Here is a 25,226-nt window from a genome sequence, read left to right as displayed (position 1 = left end):
TACTGTTTATCGATGTGTAATGGAACTTTTCCGTTTGGGATAGCCTGTGTACTGTGTTCATGTATTTATGGATAAGATGGGTATGTTCTGATATTCCAAGATGGGAAAAGTGAGCATAATTTTAGATTTCAGAATCAGGAACGGGGCACCAGGACCCTCTGGGGCCTTGCTGCACTATTAAGTGTAGGTGAGCTGCTAGAGTTGTTCCAGAAAGTACCCCATGTGTACCCAGTCAGAGAGTGCTCCTCATAGCCACCTGGTCTGGATGCCAGGGTGAATGAAAAGAAAAGCTCTGCACACACCAATTCAGATTCTTAGTGCCTCGCACCTTGTCACATTTTGTTTCTGAAAGGGAAAGTGCAGTTTTTCACCAGGAGTTTTCATTTAAAAAAAATTTTGTTTGGTAACATAACTTTTAATAGAAAACCATTTGCAGTTGTAGTTCGGTTGCCTCATGCTCCCATTTCCATCTCTAGGCCAGATTTGCTGGTAGGTCTATGTGTATCACTGTCTCCCATTTTACTTAGGGCAAATGGTGCATCACAGGAGTCCCTGGCTGAGAAGCATTATTGGAGATATAGTTTGACTGCAGATCCCATCCCATATAGGAGAATCAGACATGAGAATTCTCATTAGGCACCATGGCAGCATTTCTGAATAGAAATATATTTTTACTTATTCATTTTTATGAAAAAAAAAAATCAAAGCAACCCTCCACCCCCAAAATGGCCACATAAAGCAGACATTTTCGTGAATAATTTGTTCTGTCAAAAACTCAACTCTCCGTTGAAAAACACTTTTTATGGAACATTTTTTAATAGTCCTAATCAAAAGGTAAATTGTGCAGCCACTGGTATGGTATGAAGTTCTTGGGTCTCACTGACATACAGTATTTTTACTTATAACACATCACCAAGCAACTAAGAATTAAAGACAGCCTGAAAGAGGCACAGTAGACAATTCTGTGTATAATCTAGGAAAAACAGCTAATGTAATCAAGCCATCCTGATGATATAGTTAGGCTAGATTTTAAAAATACCCATATTTGGATAGGAAGCCAGGACATGAGGCAGATTTTACCTTGTCTTCTCAGGGAGGGGGTTAGTGATTGTAAGAGGCTATTTAAGGATGAAGCTTCTAATTCCTTCTGAAGACTCATGAATGCCAGCTGACCTAGAGATACAGAAACTATAAGCGTATATGCTTTTAGTAGGGTCACAATATGAAATGTATTAGTCTTTTTGAAAAAGGGTCTCATTTTCTCAGTCTTCTGGACTAAGCAAACATTCCTTTTATAAATAATAAGCAGAGTTAGCCTAAAGAGATGCTCTGATTTTATCTGTATGAACCAAATTAGAGTTTGCTATAATCTGCCTCTGAAGGAAGATATTGTGTTTGTGGAAAGCACAATCTGCAGTGTCCTTGAACCAATTTCCTTCTGCTCAGATTAGAAGACTACACATGTAATACAGAACTGAGCAATCAGGGTTAGTTCTGAATAGAGGCCCACATTTTCAAACATGAGTGTCCAAAGTTTAGTGGTAAAATCTTGGCCCCATTGAAGTCAATGGCAAAAGTCCCATTGACATTAATAGGGTCAGGATTTTTAAATCTATATAAATAAGCAATCTGAAACTCAGAGTGCTAAACACCTGAAATTCCCACTGACTTTAGGTAACAGTCAGTGAGTCTTATAGACATTTCACTGTCCCCTATATAACTCCTGCTTAAGGACCACTACTGCTGTGATGCTTTTAGTTGAGATTTTTAAACATATCCATAATTTAGAGATTGTGGATAGGAAGGGCAATGGCCAGTGAGACAATCACCCAACATCCCTGTGGCAGCTACAGAAATTGTTGACATGGAAAAGTATATTAGGAAAGTTTTTAATGTGTGTTTAGTTGTCTTTACCAGCTGAAAACAATGACCAGGAATCTCTCAATACACAGTGCTTTGGGAATCACTAGCCAGTAGTAAACTGCCAGTTAATAACTCTTAGGTAGGTGGCCAATATGGGCTTCTGATATTTATCTTAGAGCAGGGGTTCTCAAACTTCATTGCACCACGACTCCCTTCTGACAACAGAAATTATGACATGACCCCAGAAGTGGGGACCGAATCCTGAACCTGCCCAAGCCCTGCCACCCTGGGTTGGGGGAGCCAAAGCCAATGCCCAAGGGCTTCAGCCCCAGGTAGGGAGCCTGTAATCTGAGCCCCGCCACTCAGGGCTGAAGCCCTCAGGCTTCAGCTTTGGCCCCGCGTGATGGGATTTGGGCTTCAGTCCTGGGCCCCAGCAAGTCTAACGCCAGCCCTGGCAATCCCTTTGGGGTCTCGACCAATATTCCCTCTAACTTTTTACATCCATGTGCAGAATGGATTTTGTTATGTGCACCAATATGGAGGTGATTTGTGACCCATCACCTTCATATTGGTGCACATAACAAAATTCATGTGTTGGGGGTGGGACCGAGGGGTTCTGAGTGTGGGAGGGGGCTCAGAGCTGGGGCAGAGTGTTGGAGTGCGGGGTGTGTGTGGACTCTGGGGTGGGACTGGAGATGAGGGATTTGGGGTGCAGGCTGCCCCAGGTCCCCGGCTGTGGGAGCTCCGGTGGGGCTGGGCTTGGCTGAGGGAGGGGCTCCTCTCCACGGCAGCTTCGGTGGGCCTGGGCCGGGCCAGGGAGGGGCTCCTCTCCCCCAGCCGGGCAGGTCCATGCTGGGGCCAGCAGGGAGAGGCACCTCTCCCCGCTGTAATCTTGAGCCCCTGCGCGGAGCTTAATAGGCAGCTGCACGGCCGTGCAGCTTAGAGGGAACTTAGGTCCCGACTCACAGTTTGAGAACCCCTGTCTTAGGGTATGTGTTTTATTAGGTCTTAGAATTTATTAAAAAACAAACAAAATTCACTCACTGTTGTAACTAACTTGAAGCCATTTGCCTGTGCACACTGCTGATTTGTGCAAAGAGTTTTCTTAATACTCTTTCCTCATCTTCCCATCTCTTTTCTTTCTGTTTGTTACAACCGCTTGTTATCCTTTGTTTTAATTGGACTGCAAGTTGAATAAGTCAGAATTTATTTATTTATTGCAGAAAATATTGAATTTTTTTGGGAAAAAAAAAGACAGTACAAAACCTTTTTGGTTTTCAGGTTTTTAACAAAAAGTTGATTTTTTCTGTGGAAAAGCAGACATTTTGTGGCAAAAAATGTGTTTGGTTGACAACTCAATTTTCCATCAAAAAAAGACTTTGACAGAATATTTTGGAGCAGCCATGAGTGTAAACTCTTTGGGGATGGGATGGTCTCTTACTATGTGTGCACACAGGGCCTAAGAGAATGGGGCCCGATCCTGACTGGGGACTCTAGTGTTAATATAATACAACTAGATAATAATGATAAAGTCTCATATATTGTACTGTGTATTACACCGAAAAATATTTGAATCAGGATCAGGGCCCCATTGTGCTAGCCACTGTACAAACTCATAAGAAGAGACAATCCCTTCCCTTAAGCTCTTATAATCTAAAAAGACAAGAGAGACAAAGGCTGGTAGGGAAACAGATACTGTACAGAGATGTGAAGCTAACACTGCAGGGTAGCAGCGGAGCTACAAATAGAATGGAGATCTCCTGAACCCTGTTCCACTGCTCTACCCATTGGACAATTCTGCTTCAGTATTTAGTAGCTAGGTTTTGAGGAAGCTTTTAATGCATACCTACATGAGACTAATTAAATACTGGAAAGGTGTCATCTAATTAAAATATGCCAGAGGGAAAACTGATTAATACATAACAAACCAAGAGTAATCATGATCAGCGTAACATCAAATTGGGGAGATGTATCAACTAGGACTATGCAAGGGTTTGTTTTATGATGAAAACCATCTAACTTTATTTCCTTATGGTGTAAGGTAAATAAGTTAACATTTGTTGATGATACTAAACTAAGTGGGATCACAAATAGTGTGAGAACAAAAGAGTGAAACTACAGAGCTAGTCCTGCGGAGCCAAGAAATTGTGTTCTGCTTTCATGCAAGGTAATACACTCTTGATAAAAATATCATGCAAAAATACAAAGCACATGTAGGAGAATGCTGGATAGAAAACAGCAGTGTAGAGAAAAATATAGGATGAGAGTAGCTAAAGTCAACATACTGACAGCAAATATTGGATGTGTTACACTGCATATAATACCTAGTAATATCGATCATTTATTGTAGTACTTTTACACAGCCTTTAATCTTAAAATGCTGTCCTGTACGTTCTCTGCTGAGGGCATATATTGGGATTAGGGTGTGTCACGGGGCACATCACTCACCACTGGACTGGTGCTTTCTCCAGGTCACTCTGGGGATTAGCTCAAGGCTGACGCCCCCTGTTCATGCCTTGCACACTGTCACTGCATCTGCCTGCAGCACCTCTGGCAGCATCAGGAACCACAGTGCTCTCTTAGCAACTCAGCCCTCTGTGTCCCCCTCCTCCAGCGGTTAGTGTCTCAGTCTAATAATCATGCCACTTCCTGCTGCAGCTCTAGTTCCTCTCACTATTGCTACAATCCCCTGGGACACTTCCCCACGGCCCCAGCACCTTCTTCAGCTTTGCCTCCAGGCACTCAGGTGCTCAATCCTTGCAGCTCTCGCTTGCTCTCCTAGTCCCCACCAGTAACTGACCTGTCCATGGTGCTAGCTTTCCTTCATCCTGCTAGGAAGACAGTCCTCATCCCTTAGGCTCCCAGCAGCAATTCCCCTCTGCTCTGCCCTGCAGCAACTTTTATGTGAGCCTGCTGGGCCCAGTTTGGCTGCTCCTTGCAGTTTTCCCCTGATTGGCTGTGCCTCACGCAGCCTCTCTGGGCTGCTTAGAGGACTCAACTCCCCTATTTCCTGCTGAGGTTAACCCTTTCTACACCTTTGTGGGGACAATGTCCCATGACAGGGTGTTTTATCACAATAAACAATTATTATTAACATTATGTTCCTGCAAACAATTATACATGCACTAAACTTTACTCACAGTGAGCAAAATAAGCACTTCTGTTTTTTTCAGGATTGGTACAAAAACTCTGACTCAGATCGCCCCAGATCTAGCAACACATTTAAGCATGTGGGGGAGAAATTTCAAAGATAGGGGTAGGCTGGTAACCCTAATCACCAGCTGGGGACAGTTAGCCACACCCAGTTTAGTTTATGTCCCTTTCTGTTTATTATCTTGACAAATAAATAATGAAAAATGTGCAAATGTAATACAACTGTCTGGTAAGGGTTGAGACTGGGGTCTTATGGTCTCTAATAGCTACTGGGCAGGGCCTTCCCCGACCCTGGGGATCCACAGGGACAGGGCTGGCTGGCCTGCAGCCTCCTGCTCTGTTTAAATGAGAGTGTACTCCCTGCTCTATCCTGGTTGCTTCTCCCCACTGGATTTGGGCCCTGCTATATATTGTCCAGATGCAGTGTGGGCCAATCAAGAAGAACTAGCCAGTTACATCAGCTGATTCCCAGCACCTTTTCTCTGGAGCACCCATCCCCTCCATCCCTGGGCCTAAAGGTGAAGATCATCTTGTTATAATATGAATAGCAGTTAGTCAATGGAAGTTAGGCACCTTACTGCAATTCATGCTTTAGAAAACTTCCCCTGTGCTTCACTAGTGCCACTGATGTCAAAAGCACCATTCATGAACTTAATTTTAAGCACACGCTTAAGTGCTCTCCTTGATCGGGGCCTTACTATGTGGAAATGTACGTTTGGGTTATCTTGGGTTTGCCTGATCTATCCATTCATTTATTTTTATGGTCCCCGTCATGAAAGTATTTGAATAAAGCACATTTTAGCAACATTATTTTTCTCCACTACACATTTAAGAAATTGTTCTATAAGATGGGTGCTGGTTTGACTTAAGTTGTGAACTGCAGACTTTATAGTCACATGATTCTCTATTTTGTTTCATATTCTTTAATTCTGGTCATATTTCTGTTCTATTTCTTGACATGGTTTCTAAAATATGCAGGTAACATGTGCACCATTAAGAAAGGCAGTCTTTGCCAACAGTTACCCACAGCGTTTCAGAAGTAACTCCAATTCCCCCCCCCCCCCCCCCCCCGTGCAGAGGATATCTGCTGTAACAGTTTGAAATGTTAACTTCTTTGTGACTCCTCTTGTAGCTACATCACTGAATTGTCATATTTTAATTCATCATTAATAAGCTGACTTTCTTAGAAACCTTTCTGATTGTTTAACATTAATTTCAAATACTATTTTTTCCCCAAATCATCAATATTGTGAGGCCTAATCTTGGACATAAGTGCCTTAATGGCTCCTCAAAATTCCACATTTGGGTGTTCGGTGGGCAACTTAGTTCTATCAATGCTTGTTTTATGTGCCCAAGTGTCTGTTTGATAGTCAACATACTCCCAATATATGAAAAATTGGACCCTGAATACCCACCAAAGGTACATGATCAAGATTTCAGCTTATGATGTGTAAACAAAATTTTAGATGTCTCTGCTTCTTGGGTTTCATAGTTGAAGTCATATTTCTCAGTATTTTTGATGAGCTGTATGCATTAAACTTTAGTAAAATTACCTCATTCATCTTTTAATGTCTTCTCATTACATTGGAATGTATTATAACATCAATTTGCTTTTGGGGCCCACGAACTGTAAGAAGCAATGCTACTTTTTCTTTGTCAGAATTTTTTGTTGCACCAGCTGCCTCAGATACTGTTCTTTTTGCTGCTAAATTTACTTTCCATTAGCAAGAAAGCTGGGGATCTTAGATGCTTCCCTCTCATAGAGTCAAAATCACTCACATTTTATATGAAAAATGTGTATGAAATTTTTCATTGTATTTGATTTTCATGAAATTTCAGGAGATTTCTCACAGAGAGCTATAAGAAAACCTGAAAATCACATCTCTAAAATTTGAATAATTGACATTCCTTGAACTGTAGCCACTAGATTAGCTTACCATTAGACCTGAGTGTAATTTTTTGCACAAAACCCTTTTTTTCCCCAATGGAAAATGCAGACATGGTGACACCAAAACATTTAACAAATTCCTGTTTATTTTGCCAAATTGGTTCAGTCAAAACAACAACAAAAGCCAACAAAAACCTTTAAGAATATTTTGTTTTGACCATTTTGTAACAAAACATTTCAATGTTTTGGTTTAAAATGACTTTTTGTTTCAAAATTTCCTTTGATGTTATTAAAAATAGTAAAGCTAAAAATGCTCAAAATTCAAATGAAGTATTCCATTCAGGTTAAATAAAACACTTTGTGTGACCTCTCTTTAGCTTTGTCCTGAAATGAATTTTTTCCCCTGAAATTGCCAGAGAACTGAAGAATCTATTATTTGTCTAGCTCTACTTATCATCTTCTGACACTGTAGGATGTAGAAACTGCCACTGATTTCCTTGCCATCATCACCTTCCCCAGCCCCTCTGTAACCCAGGCTCCTGCTCCAGGCACATTCTTTCTCCATGCTGTTCAATCTCCTGATCCATACCTGCCCTTCCATATTTTCTCTCCTTTCTTTGTGGTGCACATTTTCATGGCCTCTTCTCTCTCTCTCTTTTTTTTAAATCCTTTTTCATTTAGGTTGACATGTCTAGAATCATGTAAAGACCAATAGTTCCGTGACAGCAAGAGCAATAGAAAGCATTTGTGAGTGATCTTTATTGAAGAATAGCCTTTTTAGCAGCATTTTCTAACACATCATCACACCTCTGGATGGAGAAGAAGGATAGGTCTCTCCTATACCTGCAAGAGTCAATGCTATATCCCTTACTGCACTGAACACGATCTATAGAAGTGCCAAGCCCAGTTGGTGGCACAACTGAAAAGCACCATTACAACCTGGTCAGGCAACCTTCCCTTCTTGTGATTGTTTTTTTTAATACACTTTGGATTTACAAAGCTAAACATATTCCGATAGACTGTTTCTGGCATATAGAGGTTACTCAGTGGTGTAGAGGGGTTCATGTTTTAATTCATATCAAATTTCATTTCAGCCCCCTCATGTGAGTAATTAAAGTTATGAAAAGATTACAAAAACTTTAAAAATCACCCCTAAAGACCACGTCGCTGAGTTTGGTAATGTGCTGTTCTGTACTGTATGCAGCAAAGATGTAGATTATGTTCAAAGTCAGAGAAATACAAATTGCCATTCTGTTAATTTTATTTCTTTGTAGTGATTGATGGCACCGGTAGGTTTCAAACTTGCTTAAAAATTGTAAATATATCAATAACACATTGTGTTCAACTGATATCTATATATATCGTGGCTAGGGAAACTAAATTTCAGTGTTTTGTTTTAATCATGGAAAAGACATAGATTTGTATGGTTTTTACCGGATAATTTTTGGGGGGGGTTATCATGGAAAACCTGGATCCCTGGTGGTCACCCATTGGAGTTAACAATACAGAAGAGCACTTAGACATTGCCATGACTAGCAATTGCAGGGCTTGATTCTGATTATATTGACCCCAATCTGTCTTGGCATAACTCCATCAGCTTCCTTCCATCTCACAGGTTTAAGTAAGATGACAATCAGGCTCACAGTATTTTTGTCTCAAAATTCTAGTTATCTTTATGTTTGTTATCTTCATTCCAACCCAATATTTTTATTTAAACTCCTCTTCTTTTGAACTTTATAGAATAATGATGTAAGCATTTCTGGTAATATAACCAGTCCAGACAGCTAATTAAAAATGGCAAAAGCACAAAAGTGACTGAAAGTGTCTGGCTAGATTTAAAATATATATATTTGGGAGGATAGTAGAAACTTAGATGAAAGATCCACATTAAGGTGACATCAAAGTAACTGTCTTCTCTTTTGAGAGGTGAAACTGTTATCAAACCCCTTTATTGATAAAATCAGTATTGCGTTAGTCCAAGTCTTTGGTGTTATCAGATAATTTGACAGCTTTGACTGAATTCCTTGGGCTGTTTTAAGACTGACTTTTTATACCTTTCATCTCACTCTACCTCCACACCTCATCCATATCACTTTTTGCTATCTAACTACATGAGAAGAAAATTTTTGAAGAAGGACCATGTGCTGCTGATTGTGATTTCCCTATACACTGTATTACCTTGGTATGTTGAAGATAATGTTTGCCACCCATGGACAAGAAGCCACTAACGTAGAACCAGGCAAAACTTCCAATTTTTGCTTTACAAAGCTGGATGTCATTTAAAAATACAGGTATGTGATCCAAATGCTCATTATTTCCTAAACTTTGTCAAGTTCGGCGGGTAGAGATCGATCTTCTGGGATCGATTTATCTCGTCTCATCTGGACGCGATAAATCAATCCCAGAAGCGCTCCCCCGTCGACTGCGGAACTCCTGCTCGCCGAGAGGAGGAAGCGCTGTCGACGGGGGAGCTTGCCTGCGCCGCGTGGACCCGCAGTAAGTAAACTTAGTTCGATCTGGGAAACGTCGACTTCAACTACTCTATTCTCGTAGCTGAAGTTGCGTTTCCTAGATCGATCCCCTGCCCCAGTGTGGACCAACCCTAAGCCACACCAAAATCCAAACTGTTAATCAGAAATACCCAAAATGTACAAGATGCAAATGTAGCTCTGACTGAAAGGAGAACTTTTTTTTTCAACATACAAAATGAAATCTGAAAGTTGCACTAATACACACATTTTACATAGTTCCAATATATTTTATTTTCTTCATTTCATTGTTCAAAGGCCCATCTTATCTCACTGGAGAGTTTATGTCAAATAGGAACAAACCTCCATTTGAGGAAGCACTAAGCTGTCTTCCTCCATTCCTTCCATAGCTCCCAGGCATGAAGGAGGATACATTTGCCCTCTCCATAGCTCTGCTGACCAATGTGAAGGGAGCCAGGTTTGACTCTGCTTCTTCCTTGCCCTCTTTGGGCTCTTATGCAAGAGCACCAGGTGGTTTATGAAGGAACAATCTGTACTCTTCCTACAACAGGGATTGCTGGTGTTCTTAGCCCTTGAACACTGCGCACGAGGCACAGAGGAAAGGCCCTAGGGATCACCAAATACAAGAATTAGGGATCACCAAATGAAATTAATAGATAGCAGGTTTAAAACAAACAAAAGGAAGTATTTTTTCACACAATGCACAGTCAACCTGTTGAACTCTTTCCCAGAGGATGTTGTGAATGCCAAGACTATACCAGGGTTCAAAAAACAACTATATAAGTTCATGGAGGATAGGTCCAACAATGGCAATTAGCCAGGATGGGCAGGGATGGTGTCCCAAGTCTCTGTTTGCCAGACGCTGGGAATGGGCAACAGGGGATGGATCACTTGATGATTACCTGTTCTGCTCATTCCCTCTGGGGCACCTAGCATTGGCCACTGTCGGAAGACAGGATACTGGGCTGGATGGACCTTTGGTCTGACCCAGTGTGGCCGTTCTTATGTTATGTTCTTATGTTCTAATCCCGCATCATACACTTCCACAAGAGCCAAGGACAATCTAGCTACTCAACTGACTGCTGCTAGCAATGTTGTGTGAAAGAAACCTGTCCACAAGGTGTGACAATACCCAGAAAGTATTCCTTAACCTGCCCCATTTATAGTCCATTGATGTCACTGGCAAAACTCCCATTGACAACAATGGGAGCAAGATGAGGACCAAAATGTGCCATATGAATATTAACATCTAAGAAGGGAGGGTTCAGTGACCCGAACACAGGCAGTCATGCACAGTGGTTGGAACAGGAGTCAGTAGTCAGGAATGAGCACCAAGGGTCAAAGCTGAAGTCAGAGACCAGATTCCAGAGCCAAGCATCATAGTGGGGAAGTCAGAACCCAGGAATCAGAGCTGAGGGTCAGGTCCAGGTTTCCTGGAGTGAGGCAAGGAAGGTGTAAGGCTGAGCTCAAGGATGGGAACAAGCAGGTGCAGGAGCTATCACAGCCCCAAGTAAGGACCCATCACAGCCACTGAATTGCTGTTGCTGCTGGGCTTACAAGCTGGTCTGCTGACTCTTCCCACAGATCAGGCAGACCAGCTGTGCTCATTAGGGTGCCCAGAGACTGGCTCTGATGCAGGCCCTGATTCCTCATGGTGGATGTCCTTGCCTTTGAAGCTAAGCCTGACCTAACCCTTCTTTTTCTGAAGTATCACATGTTGGAAATTTGCTAAACTACTTTTGGCCACAAAATAGATTTTTTGAGTTGCTTTCCACTCTCGATGGCCCCTGCCATATGAAGGAATATATCATTGCATAAGTAAGATGGCTGCTGTAACATAAAATGGTGCTTATGTGATGTAGTTGCTATGCAGAATTTGTTTGGCCTCTGATTGATCTAACCAGGAAGCAGGGACCATCAGGGAGTAATTAAGATCTGGTTAAAACCAGTTCTCACTAGTTCTGGGTGCTCTGTACAGGGTTAGCAGGCAGCCAAGGCTGGATGTGTAGTGAGTTCTCCTTCTGGCCCTGCTGTGAGTGATTGATGACCACTTACAGTGGTTAAGTGGGGCTAGTTGATTGTTATGCCATTGGGCTGATCAGCCTTTGAATTAATAAAAGCTTTTTCAATTAAAATGTTGACTGCTGAGACTCACTGGAGTATATTGGACACAACAGCGATAGATTGGAAATCCCAACACCATGGGACCATTTCAGACAGACAATCACAATTAAGGAATGTAAAATTCAGGAATTGTGCAAAGAAAGTTCATTTATTGTGTGCATTCATTAAAGTTTTCTTTTCACCTCCTGAAGAACTTCCCTCCCTTCCTTGGAGATTCAGGGACCTATCCTGATCTCATTCATAGCAGTGTAAATCATGAGTAACTCCACTGCTGTGAATGGAGCTGTATCAGCGTAAGTGAGATATAAATCAGATCTGCACAGACGCCTCTTGAAATCTTGACTTTGTATATTACTTCATTGGCCAGTGGGGATTGTTATTGCACAGTTAGTCCAGAACAAGGGGGCTTAGCACATTGCTAGTAATTCACTACGCTCCAGGACATTGCTAGTTTTTCCTAGTTTTAAGGACAACCTTTCAAAGAACAAAGGTCTATGGGTTATAGACTGTAGAATAGCTACTGCTTTCTGTTTCATGTGCCATGTGCTGGGTATTAACATGTGAGGACCCCATGTTTTTTTAAACTAAACTGTCTCTTTATTAAGATAACTATTTACAGAGGCCTGCAGCTGCAGTAGCATTCCAATCACAAGCATGCAGACTGGCTTTCGGGTGCCTCCTCTAATCTCTTCCCCTCAGAAACCTGTGCTCCTCTCCCCAAGTTCCATACAGATTGCTTCACATTGTTTGTGTATATTCATTATTTGTATATGCATTATTTTTTCTCCTAAATCCTTTTTTCTTGACTCTTCAACATGTCTCTCATTAGGATTTCCATTTGAAGCCCTAGGAAAGGTTTATGTATTTCTAAGGAGTAGATAATAGATGCATGCACTTCTGTGTTTGCCATCTTGGCTTCCCTTTAATGTAATTCATTATTCCACAAATATACAGTACATAGTGCTGCCAAGTTAATTTGTATAATAATAACGATCTATTAATTAACATCCAAGAACACATGTTTCTTCCAACAATTTGTGGTAATAAAGTAATTAATGAAATCCAAGATTTCATTCTGTGCTGAAAGTCTGGCTATAATACTCAGACTATTACAACTGTTTCTTCAACAATAATGTTACCCAAAAAGAAAAATGTATTGTATATATAAAAAACAATGTAACATGACTGTCATGTGATATCGCTGTTGTCATAGTAACTGCATCACTTTTTATGCACAATTAACAGCATATTCAAGAGGAGCATCCAGCAATTAAAATGAAATTGGCATATACACCCATATCATTTCATCCTCTGACAAATTTCTACTTTTGCCAGTTTCACAAAAAAAGCACCATCTTCTATTCCTTTTTAATCAATGGCTTCATCCATTATTATTTGCAAGATCTTTGAAATCCTAAAATGTAAGGCACAATTGAAGCGGAAAATATGATTCCTTGTTTACTTTGCTATTTCTTACCATATCTGAGACTAGGTGAGATCTAGTTTTTGCACTGGGGAAGCTGCAGGTCAGGCTTAGTGAGACCCAAAGGGTAAATGGAACCCTTATTGCTGGCCTTAATCTGAACATAACTTGTCTGATTAGCAGTACTGGCACTCCCAGCAATGAGAATCTGAAAGGAAGGCGGTTGAGCAAGTTTAAAAAAGAGTGTAACAAATAGCTTCATGAATTCATTCTCCAAGAAATTCTTTGTTGGTGTCACTCATTTGACTTCAGTTACGGACCAGATTATCTGTTGACGTCACTCCTTTTATTTTATTGGAATTACACTAAGAGTTTGGTCTATTATTCTAAGATCACATTTCCTACCCTGTCATGAATATTGAGCATTCCATTGAACAGGGCCTCCTCTGTCTATTGCATATCCAGGGTCCAGTCCCGAAACATGTTGATTAGAGATGGTTGAATTTTTTTTAAAAGTCAGTGGAAAACAGACATTTTCCCACTTTTTCTTTGTAAAAAATGTCAGCTTTGAACCAGCTACAGAGAGGGTTTTTTTCATAATTTTGAAATTCAGATGAAAAGCAACAAAAACGTATGGATGAAATTCTTCATAATTTTTGGTGCTACCTATGATCAGCTCTTTAGCATTCTAGAGCACTTTTCAGTATCCACACTATTTTCAATCATTTCTTTGAACCACTATGCATTTGCTTATATGGCATTCACAACCCTTTATCATTCTTTTCCCTGCAAATATTAGAAGAGTGATTATTTTGTTCACAAGAAGTCAAAAGAGTTATACTAGTGTAAAATGTATGTAAGTGAGAGCAGATTCATACTCTACACTGCATTTGACTGCTTCCCATCATGTTGACCAGTTCTGTCTCACTATTTCCTTATGCTCCCCCTTAGGTCTGTCTTTATTCATCTGTTGTCTCTTCCCTTTAACTTAGATTGTAAACTCTTTGGGACAGGGAGCATCTTTTTGTGTTATGTTTGTACAGTGCCTAGTACAATGTAGCCATAATCCATGACTGCGGCTCCTTGATTTTACATAGTACAAATAATGTAACCTTTCTGCCAGGCAGAGCTGGCAGCAACCAGGGCCGGGTTCAATATCTAGGGATTACTTTTCAACAATACAACACAGAACCAGCTGGAGCCCCCACCTAGTAACCTGGGGAAATTACACACCACCCTTGGGTGCCTCTGAGAGCAAATAAACTTTTAATGAAAGGAGAAAAGTTGCCTGATATTAATTAGGGAAAATGCCACAAGTAAGATTCATAAACATAAAACTGTGAGCAGGACACCCACTCCAGAGTGCATGGGGCAGTGCCTTCTGCCTCATATTCTTGAGTTCTACAATGAAAAGTTCCTTTACTGCACAATGGTTGCTCTTGGTCAGTGAGGACCCAGGGTTCAGAAGTGCGTCCACATGAGTTCACCTCCCACCCCGGCAAGAAAATACCTAGCTCTACCATCTGGAGCACTTGCTCTGGCTGGCCACCTCACCAGCCACTCTTCCTCTCTGCTGGCTGCTTCGCTAGTTGCTGTTCCTCACAGCCGGGCTGTGCTGCCAGCCACTGTTCCTCACCACCAGGCCGCGCTGCCAGCCACTGTTCCTCACTGCCTGGCTGCCCTGCCAGCTGCTGACCACTTTCATCGGCCACCCGTCAGTCACCTCGTGCTGCTGCCTGTCTCTCTGCTGTGACCTCTGTAGATCAGTCTCAGTGATTTTTAGGTCTCAGCAGACTGGGCAGAAACACCACAAGTGATTTCAGTTCTCAGTGAATACTTAACATAACAAAAGGCTCCTAATGAAGCCTATTTAGGTCTATCTTTGAACAGTGAGGAGGAACAGGTTAAACCAGACTGGGGACCCTTAGGGAGAGTCCCCCCACCGTCCCCGTCCCCCCCCCCGACTCCTGGCTGGGACACCTGTCCCCATCCCTCTTACTTTCACAGGCCTCTGGCATTCCAGCCCCTGGCTTCACAAGGTCCTTTCAGATGAGGGTGACCCCCTCATTTGGCATGTTAAGCACCGTTCTGCTTCCCTTTATTCATACAATAAAGACAACAAGAAGAACAGGAGTACTTGTGGCACCTTAGAGACTAACACATTTATTAGAGCATAAGCTCTAATGGACATTCTATATGCATCCGAAGAAGTGGGCTGTAGTCCACGAAAGCTTATGCTCTAATAAATGTGTTAGTCTCTAAGGTGCCACAAGTACTCCTGTTCTTCTTTTTGCGGATACAGACTGATACGGCTGCTACTCTGAATAAAGACAACAACATTGATAACAACATTTCCCTACCTCTGCATTCAGTACTAAAGTGATTTGTAACCCAACAGCAGCAAAGTTGATCACTTTGAGCAACACGACTCTCCCTGCTGGATACCTAGGCCTTGGCTACACTGGCGTTGTACAGTGCTGCAACTTGCTGCGCTCAGGGGTGTGAAAACGCCCCCCTCCCCCCAAGTGCAGCGAGTACAGCGCTGTAAAGTGCCAGTGTAATCAGCGCCTGCAGCACTGCACGCTCGCTCGCAGCGCTGCAAGCTATTCCCCTCAGAGAGATGGAGTACATACAGCGCTGCAAGAGAGCTCTCGCAGCACTGGCGGCGCGACTACACTCGCGCTTCACAGCGCTGCTGCGGCAGCTCTGTGAATTCCCAAGTGTAGCCAAGGCCCTAGGCACAGCAGGTGTATTCATGTAAATACAGTTTGCTCTTGAAGTCTCTCCCCCTCCCAGCTAGCTGTCAAAGGAGAACTCATTCAGACCCTGCTTACAATATAAATAACAATGTCTTATCCAAAGCCCACTGAAATCTACAGAAAGACTCCTGTTGACCTTATTGGGTTTTGGATCTGGCACTATGTGTGGACTGATCACACATTAGCAGTGATGTTTAACCTTTCAGGGAGGGTTGTGGCCACTGAAGAGATTTGTAAAAGAACTTCCTATATCTGCAATCAGCTATCCCAAATCAGCAAACAGTGAAATTCATTGTTAATTCTCCTCTTTTAACCTCTATTCTAATCTACTGTAGTATTTATTTAGAGACCCCATGTGAACTACATTAGGATAGTGACTCAATATCTTAGCGATATTTGATATGTTAATCCTGTATTTATTTTTAATTTAACTAATGAGACTGGATTGTTATTTAAAACGGCCTCAGGAATGTTAGTGCATGTGTATTTCTAATATTACTCTATCACCTGCTGCATCGAGGTTAAACGCTCCTATATGCTGCTCTGTGCAGACATTTACATTTGGAATACGTTGTAATTTCTGCTTTTTGCATTTTTTATTATTATATATGTTTAATTTCACTTCAGAAGTGCTTGTCCTGAACTCTGGTTATATATTTTAGACCCAGCTGGCATTATTTGCATTATTTTGACTAGTGTTTCATGTACTGTAACTTAACGTGGAAAATTGTGGCCTGAATTTTCAGAAGCAGGTACACTACATTGTCCACTTGCACGTGCTCTTCTGTGTGTGAGAGAGTGCACACATTTGTTGAGATCACCTTGATTTCTCTTTTGGAGACACACTAAAAACTGTAGTTGTTTCCAAACCTGCTGATCTTTATTCTACAGACTGGCACACATTTGTGCCATAGTATTTTAGTTCGTTGTTCTCAATGGCTAGTTGCACTGAGATGTGGAGGCCATTGCACAGGGAATCACCAGTGTAGGGGCTGTGTGTGGTTGCCTGCACATCCCCTAAATTCTGTAGAAAGATCCCCCACATCAGCCCTGCAAAGTCCATGATGTGGGTGCATTGGGAACTAACCGGGGGGAAGGGCCTCTGGATCAGAACATAAGAACAGAGTGCATTTCATCCAGTGTTTTATGAGATAACTTGATAAGCTACAAACACTGCTTTAATAATGGAGATCTGAAGTCTATAAGGCAGATTCTCAGCTGGTGTAAATTGGCATAGCTCCATTCACTTCAGTGGAATTATACTAGTTTATACCAGCTGAGGTTCTGTCTGGGTGCTTGTAGGCAAAACAATGTGAAGCAGGCGAAATGTCTTATTTGTCCTCACTTCCCACATTCTTGCTGCTGTCTCTTAATGATGCCAGTTGGAGAGTTCCTGCCACCATTTTTCTGTGCAGTGTTGAACTATTGTGAAACCCAGTTAACCTGCTTCTTAGACCAAGTCATCTTTATTTAAAGTTGTCCTAGCACTGTAGTCTCATATCAGTGTCTCACTGCTCATGCTCAATTTTTAGTCACCAACCTCTATTTTTCAGGCATGCCTTTGTACTTGCAGTTATTAGCTCCTCCTTTTAGGTCACTTTGAACCTGAAAATCAGAGATTTAGACTTCAAAGTGACCTAAACTGTGTGTGAAAATAACTTCAGGCATACAGCTGGGCACTAATCAAATGACCACTGTGGTTCTGCTGTACACAACAAAGCTATATGGCCTTTCAGTAACCAACTCTATTACACATCTCATTATGGTTCCTCCAATTTCTCATAATGTTATCACTTAGTCTTCATCAGAAGAAAAGGAGGATTCCAGGTATTCTCTTTTACTTCAGTGGGGCTTATGAGCGAGAAAGGCAGCATATCATGTAATTTTTGAAAGTAGCAGTCGATTTAAAAGGGCTTTTCTTGTTTTCCTTGTCTGGCAGAGTGACCCTTCTTTTTCCTTTACTGTAGCTGAGTGATTTCCCTCCCAAAATATTGTTGATCACTAGCTGTTGTGATATTTGTTTAATTACACCACCCCCTTCACTATCTGCCACTAAAAGGGGAAGTGTGCGGGTTCAATGCAAAATGAAGTAATTTTATTTCTACTACAACCTAAAGTGAGGTTCTTTTTTATCAAATGATGGGGAAAGTTTGCTTTGCTATTTCATTACATTTTGCTTAAATACAAATTAGTTTAGGCAATGAATATAACAGAAATTACTAAGGGCAGGAAATAATAAAAAAAAAAGAATTCACGTATATGACTACTTCCTCTTCAATTTTGTGACACCCAGTTTGCAAAAATGTTTTCTAGAATTCCCCACAGAGTTGTCAGTCCAGGGCCTGATCCTGAAACCCATATCTTTTGTGAATAGTCACAACCAGGGCTTAATTTGTGCCAGGGCTTGCCAGGTCTGAGCCCCGGCCCCTCTAGATTTGGCAGTTCATAGCCCCGTCACTTCTGGGCTTGCTGCATCAGTTATGAATGTAAAAAAAAAAAAAAAAAAATTGCTTGAGCTCCTGCACCTACTTGCTTGAGCCCTAGTACCTCTTTAATTACAAATTAAACATTGGTCACGATGATGTTCATGGATCTGATTTTCCTTTCAGTTAAACCAGCATTGTCCACTGACTTCTCTAAAGTTATTTCTGATTTAGACCAGTGAAAATGACAAGAGAATCAGGACCCAACTTGTAAATAAACTAGTTGAAATTATAAAATGTTTTAAAGTAGACATGATTAGGCTTTTCTAGGGACAGGGAAAGTAGTAGACATATTTACATATGCCTAATAGATAGTAGACATATATAGTAGTAGATAGATAGATCCAGGTTTTTTTCCGGTGTATATTATAATCCAAAATGAGGCTTTTTTAAAACCAAGGATTATCCTAAAGACTCCAAGGCCTCTTACCATCTTTACTAAAAAGGAAATGAAGATTCTGAGTCAGACAGGAAGAAGGTATCACATTTTGTATATGAAGGGCCTGATCCTGCCAGATTCTGCTTGCCCACTAGCTTCAGTGGGAATTCAGGGAGCAATGAGCAACTTTCAGGAAACACCTGGCTTTTATTCTGTTCCTCTTAGCTTTTGGAAAATTCAGAGACAAATCTTTTATCTGCATGTGATTTTTTTTTTCTCTCTCACTCACTTTGTTTCCTTGTTTGGGGTTCTGCGGAGCGAGGGACTGGCTAGATGGAATGAATGCATCAGAGTAACTTCTCATGTGAACTAGAAATATGGCTACATTCAAAAAGGAAAACATCTGAGAAAGAATAAATCTTTTTTTTAATGTGCTTGAGCTTGTATTAAAAAATACAGATGTACTGTGTGCATATGAAATTTTTGATTAAAATGTCTCTCACCAGTCTGTCTCTTTAATTAAATAAAACCTGCTTGGTATTAATCAAGGCATAAAGAATTTATGCCCCAAATCCAGATTAATTAAAAGCCCAGAAGCTTGAAGAACAGACTGTGTATAAATACTAAAATAAATCAATCCAAACATAATATTTATGGATATGGGCTGTGTATTCCTAATATATAAATAATTTTGATGAGTGATTTATGGTAGATGCACTGTGAAAATACATTGCTTAATAGAATGCATTTAAACATAAAGTTAAGCAAACAGTTTGATTTACAAATATCCTTTATAAACACTTATTTTTTTTAATTATAGCTCTATTTGTAATACTTTTAATGGTTAATTTCATAACAAATCATGAGAAATATACTGCCTGTTTCACCACATTAGTGAAGAAAGGTTGAAAAACATCTCCTGCAGGATACACAGTACTGTAGGTTCGACCAAGCTATATTGAAAATCACTATTTGTCTCCACAGACAGAGTCGTCAAAGTGATTGCAGTATTTGCTGGACAAAGAAGCTAAATTTTGTTTTCAAATACTCTGGCTTCTGGCTGGAATTCAGTTCTAAACATGAAATATGGGTACAAATTTTGTGGGTGAAAATTGTGTCTGGAAAAAGAAAGGCTGTCCTTCTGGTAAGTTACCCCATTATATATAGAGATTGACCTGAACTCTAGGATTAGATCTGCATCCAAACTTTCAGTGTTTGGATTCTGTGTTCAACTTTAGGCCACTACAGAGATAGGGGACAGTCATGAATTTCAGATCTGGAGCTGAGTTTCCCCAGAGACTGGGAAGAAAGATCAGATGTGTTGCTTTAGCTTGGATCCATCTTTAACTGTAACAGTCTGAAGACCTCTTTAAACAAGAATCTGGAAAGATGATCTACATACATCTCTCCCCTCTCACAAGTCAATGCAAAAAGCTAACATGCGTGATAAATGGACTATAGTCTCCACTGAGGCAAAAGATATTGAAGATTCTGCCCAGAGATCTGACTGATGGCTGCAGTGGTTGCACATATTAATTTCTATGCAATTACAAAATAATGCAAATTATTCTTCCAATTGCCAGGATTTCTTACGGTAACAATGGTTGCCAGTTACCACAGCTGTGAAGACAATGCATGTCATCACTATAGCTGTCAAATACCAAATTTAACACCTGTTTGCTAGTATTGAGGGTGTGCAGCATGGGCCATAAGATAATTGCTTTATTTAGGATGAGATGGGAAGGGGGGACCCTTTGGAATGAAAGTCTGTATACATTCCAGTTATATATATTTCCCTGCTCACTCCTCATTTTTCTACTGCATTTTTCCTCCCTTAGCCTCTGGCATTAGTGCTGCATGCTGATAAGATGATATTTTGCTCAACCTAGCCAGGCAGTCTCTGCAAGGTATTTAATGTGGGATCTGCAACACTTGACCTAGGTTTGTGCATGTTATTTTCAGGTCAGGTAGCCCACCTGAAATGCCTAATTTTTGACATCTGCACATACCAGCTGGTAATGAGTATTTGGATTCCTAACATCTCTAGTTTTTAATCTCTTACATTAGACTTGTTAATAAGGATAGATGGAAAACAGGTGTGGTAGTGGTTGAAGGGGTTATTGGCAGACATAATTGCTTCAACTATTGTTTTAAGCTTTTTTTCTCCCTGCACAGTTTGTCCTTATTGCAGCTGTCGATTGCAGCTAAACTGGGAGTGTACAGCTTTTCCATTTTCTTCACTATTTACAAATCTAAATCACTGGATGGTAAACCACCAGGATTCAATCACTTTTTTGTTAAATGTAAATAAAAAAGTGAATATTCAAAGTGAAGCATTGCAGCTGATCTGTGTTAACCACAACCTTAATCCCTCCAGAGGTATAATCTAGAGGCGACTGGGAGCCAGCAGTTCCTGTATTCTAATTCAGTCTCTAGCATTTATACTTTCCGAAGATTTGGGCAGATCGTTTAGGGTGAAATTCGTCCCTATGCAGAGGGCCAGCACAAGAACCATGCACCATTTACAAGCAACACTCCGACTGGATAAAGTTAGATTGACTTACACCACAATTTGCAAACGGTGGGCCATGTTCTCTGCTGGTGCATGGTGGTGCAATCCCATTAAAATCAATTGACTTGAACAGTGCTGTGTTTCAATTTACACCCGCAGAGAACTTGACCCAGTAACTCAGTAAGAGTGTACTCCTGGGGCCAGATTTTCAAAAGAGTTGAGCTCCCATTTCAACCAAAGTGAGGAACAAGGGTGCATGTTGGATGCTGAACTCTTTTGAAGATCTGCCCACAAGTTGTAGAGCTGATGCTGCTGGGTGCTGAGTGCTTCTAAAAATCTGTCCCTTATTTAGGTATGAACATGGGAAAGGAGCTCTTTTGAAAATCTGGCCCTAATTGTGACTGCTGAGTACTTGAGAATCTGGCCCAACCAATATAGACACCACCTTCTTCTATTTGTATACAAATATACCTTCATTTGTCCCCAAACTTGGGAGCCTGGAGTGAGGCTGTTTGATGGGTTGTGGGCCCTTCTTACACTTCTTAGGTATGCTTCTTCAGCCATGCAGGGTGGGGAGGAGGAACATCACCCACAGCCAGATTGGGAGGAATGATGGCTTTGTAAGGCGTGCTGAGCCAAATTCTTCACCCATGCAATCCCAATGATTGTCTGCGTGTAATTGAGAGCAGAGCCTGGCTCAATGATTACAGAAATGATGGGGGACTATCTGTACTGTGAAATTTGCTATACCTGTAAAAGAGGCATAGCTAGCATTCCTTCAAATATAGTCATGCCAGCACTGGGGAGCTATGACCCCAGCACTGCCTTACCCAGACACATCTTTTGAGGGCCGTTTGCACTTCAGGCAATACTAGTTGCCTCCATTTCCTCCCCAACCTTGTATCCCTGGGGCTAAATTATAGAATCATAGAATCATAGGACTGGAATGGACCTCGAGAGGTCATCTAGTCCAGTCCCCTGTACTCATGGCAGGACTAAGTATTATCTAGACCATCTTTGACAGGTGTTTGTCCAACCTGCTCTTAAAAATCTCCAATGATGGAGATTCCACAACCTCCAGAGGCAATTTATTCCAGTGCTTAACCACCCTAAGAGTTAGGAAGTTTTTCCTAATGTCCAATCTAAACCTCCCTTGCTGCAATTTAAGCCCATCGCTTCTTGTCCTATTCTCAGAGGTTAAGAAGAACAATTTTTCTCCTTCCTCCTTGTAAAAACCTTTTACGTACTTGAAAAACGTTATCATGTTCCCCCTCAGTCTTCTCTTCTCCAGACCAAATAAACCCATTTTTTTCAATCTTTCCTCATAGGTCATATTTTCTAGACCAGGGATGGGCAACCTGTGGCACATGTGCCAAAGGCAGCATGCGAGCCGATTTTTACTGGCATGCTGCTGTCAGCCGGGGTCCCGGCCACCGGCCCCGCTCAGCCCGCTGTTGGCCTGGGTGAATGGAACCCCCGGCCAGCAGCAGGCTGAGTGGGGCTGGCAGCCAGGACCCCGGCTGGCAGGAGCCGGTGTACGGAACCCCAGACTGGCAGAGGTCTGAGCCGCTCAGCGCACTAGCGGTCTGGGGTTCCAGCCGCCAGCCCTTTGCCAGCAGGGGTCCTGGCCATCAGCCCCGCTCAGCCTGCTGCCAGCCTGGGATACCAGCCGCTGGCCTCGCTCACCTTGCTGCTGGTCTGGGGTTCCAGCCACCCGGCAGCGGGCTGAGCATGGCCGGGACCTTCTCAGCCCTCCTGCTGGCCTGGGGTACCGGCAGCCAGCCCAGGGCTCTGCTCCTGGCCTGGTTTCAGCATTCTGTAGCCCTTATAAAAAATTACACTACAATTAGCTTAAAAACTTGAAAACTTAAAAACTTAAACACGTTGTATATTACAGTAATTGTTAAAAATGTATAATGTTAATAAATCCATAGCTTTGATGAAACAAAGTAGTTGTACTTATGTGCCTGTGCTTAATTTGTGTTTTTGATGATTTATCTTCTAAAAAAATCTCACATGTCTCGCACCCCCAGAAAGGGCATCTCGTGCACCCCAGGTTAAGAACCACTGCACTAAACTGATAAGATCTGCATTTTAATTTAATTTTAAATGAAGCTTCTTAAACATTTTAAAAACCTTGTTTACTTTATGTATAACAATAGTTTAGTTATATAATATAAACTTATAGAGAGAGGCCTTCTAAAAACATTAAAATGTATTACCGGCATGCGAAACCTTAAATTAGAGTGAATAAATGAAGACTCGGCACACCACTTCTGAAAGGTTGCCGACCCCTGTTTTATACCTTTAATCATTTTTGTTGCTCTTCTCTGGACTTTTCCAGTTTGTCCACATCTTTCCTGAAATGTGGCACCCAGAACTGGACACAATACTCCAGTTGAGGCCTATTCATCATGGAGTAGAGTGGAAGAATTGCTCCTCAGGTCTTGCTTACAACACTCCTGCTAATACATCCCACAATGATGTTCGCTTTTTTTTTTTTTCTCAATAGTGTTACACTGTTGACTCATATTTAACTTGTGGTCCACTATGACCCTCAGATCTCTTTCCATAGTACTCCTTTCTAGGCAGTCATTTCCCATTTAGTATGTGTGCAACTGATTGTTCCTTCCTAAGTGGAGTACTTTGCATTTGTCCTTACTGAATTTCATCCTATTCACTTCAGACCATTTCTCCAGTTTGTCCAGATCATTTTGAATTTCAATTCTACCCTACAAGATACTTGAAACTCCTCCCAGCTTGGTACCTTATAAGTGTACTCTCTATGCCATTATCTAAATCATTGATGACTATATTGAATAGAACCAGACCCAGAATTAATCCCTGTGGGACCCCACTCATTATGCCCTTCCAGCATGATTGTGAAACACTGATAACTACTCTCTGGGAACGGTTTTCCAACCAGTTATGTACCCACCTTATAGTAGCTCCATCTAGGTTGCGTTTCCCAAGTGTGTTTATGAGAAGGTCGTGCGAGACAGTATCAAAAGCTTTACTAAAGTCTAGCTATACCACGTCTACCACTTCCCCCCTAGCCACAAGCCTTGTTACCCTGTAAAATAAAGCTATCAGGTTAGTTTGACACTATTTGTTCTTGACAAATCCATGTTGACTGTTTCAATTGGTATTCTCTTGTTTAACAGTATGATTAAAACTGCAATTAATCGCGATTAATTTTTTTATTAAAATTAATTTTTGAGTTAATCGCATGAGTTAACTGTGATTAATTAACAGCCCTAATATTTAGATAATAGAAGATATCCTGGTTAAACCAGGGTGGTCTCTTGCTATACTTCCTATCTTTCCTACGCAGTGGGATAGTTTGCTCTTGTGTCTCTTGGCAGTTTTTCAAACTTTTCCCCCTTAGACTTGCTTTTCCTTAGACTTGCTTCCCATGGAATCTTACCTACCAACCTATGGATCCCACTTGCACAGGAGTACTCTGGGAAGCTGAAGAAGGATTCCCTGTCCTCCATTTTGACTCCAGTTAAATGGCCATAATTTGGCCCCTACGGTGTATGCACACATACTATATTATATCTATATCTTCTAGGGCTAGTTTCACATCTGCAAAGTAAATTTCTAAGCAACAGAGGGAAAAGTGATCAAAAACTTCTAATAATCATGTTTCTTTAATATTTCTCTGCTTCTCTTCTTTAACGGAAAAACAAGATTTTGTCTTATACTTGTCAGTTCATTCCTTCTCTCGGGAATTTTGGTCCATTGTAAACATCATTAAAAACAACAACATCAAACAACAAAGAATCTTACTCTCTATCTTCTCTAGATTTCAGACAAATATTTTTTTCCATGCTTATTGAATAGTTCTGCCTCAATTTTAATCCTACTCTTCCTCCTCCTCCCTGTGCCATTTAATCTAGCCTAGTCCAGTACTATTTCTCAGTCCTCGTTTTTATGTCATGCTTCTCATTAATGAATCAAAATCCTACACACATGACAGTAGATTGTTCCACTATTAATCTGGCACCTTATTTTGAGTGTGATGTGTAGGAATATGAAGACATGCCACACAGAAGTTACCACCATATAATGAATCTGCCCATCATGTTGTTGGGTATCAGCAATGAGTCTCCATGTAAAAGTGGATCCTCTTGCCAGGTAGATTTTTTGA

This window comes from Malaclemys terrapin, chromosome 2 (assembly GCF_027887155.1).
Source record: "Malaclemys terrapin pileata isolate rMalTer1 chromosome 2, rMalTer1.hap1, whole genome shotgun sequence".
NCBI lineage: Eukaryota > Metazoa > Chordata > Testudines > Emydidae > Malaclemys > Malaclemys terrapin.
This window is presented reverse-complemented; position numbering follows the sequence as displayed.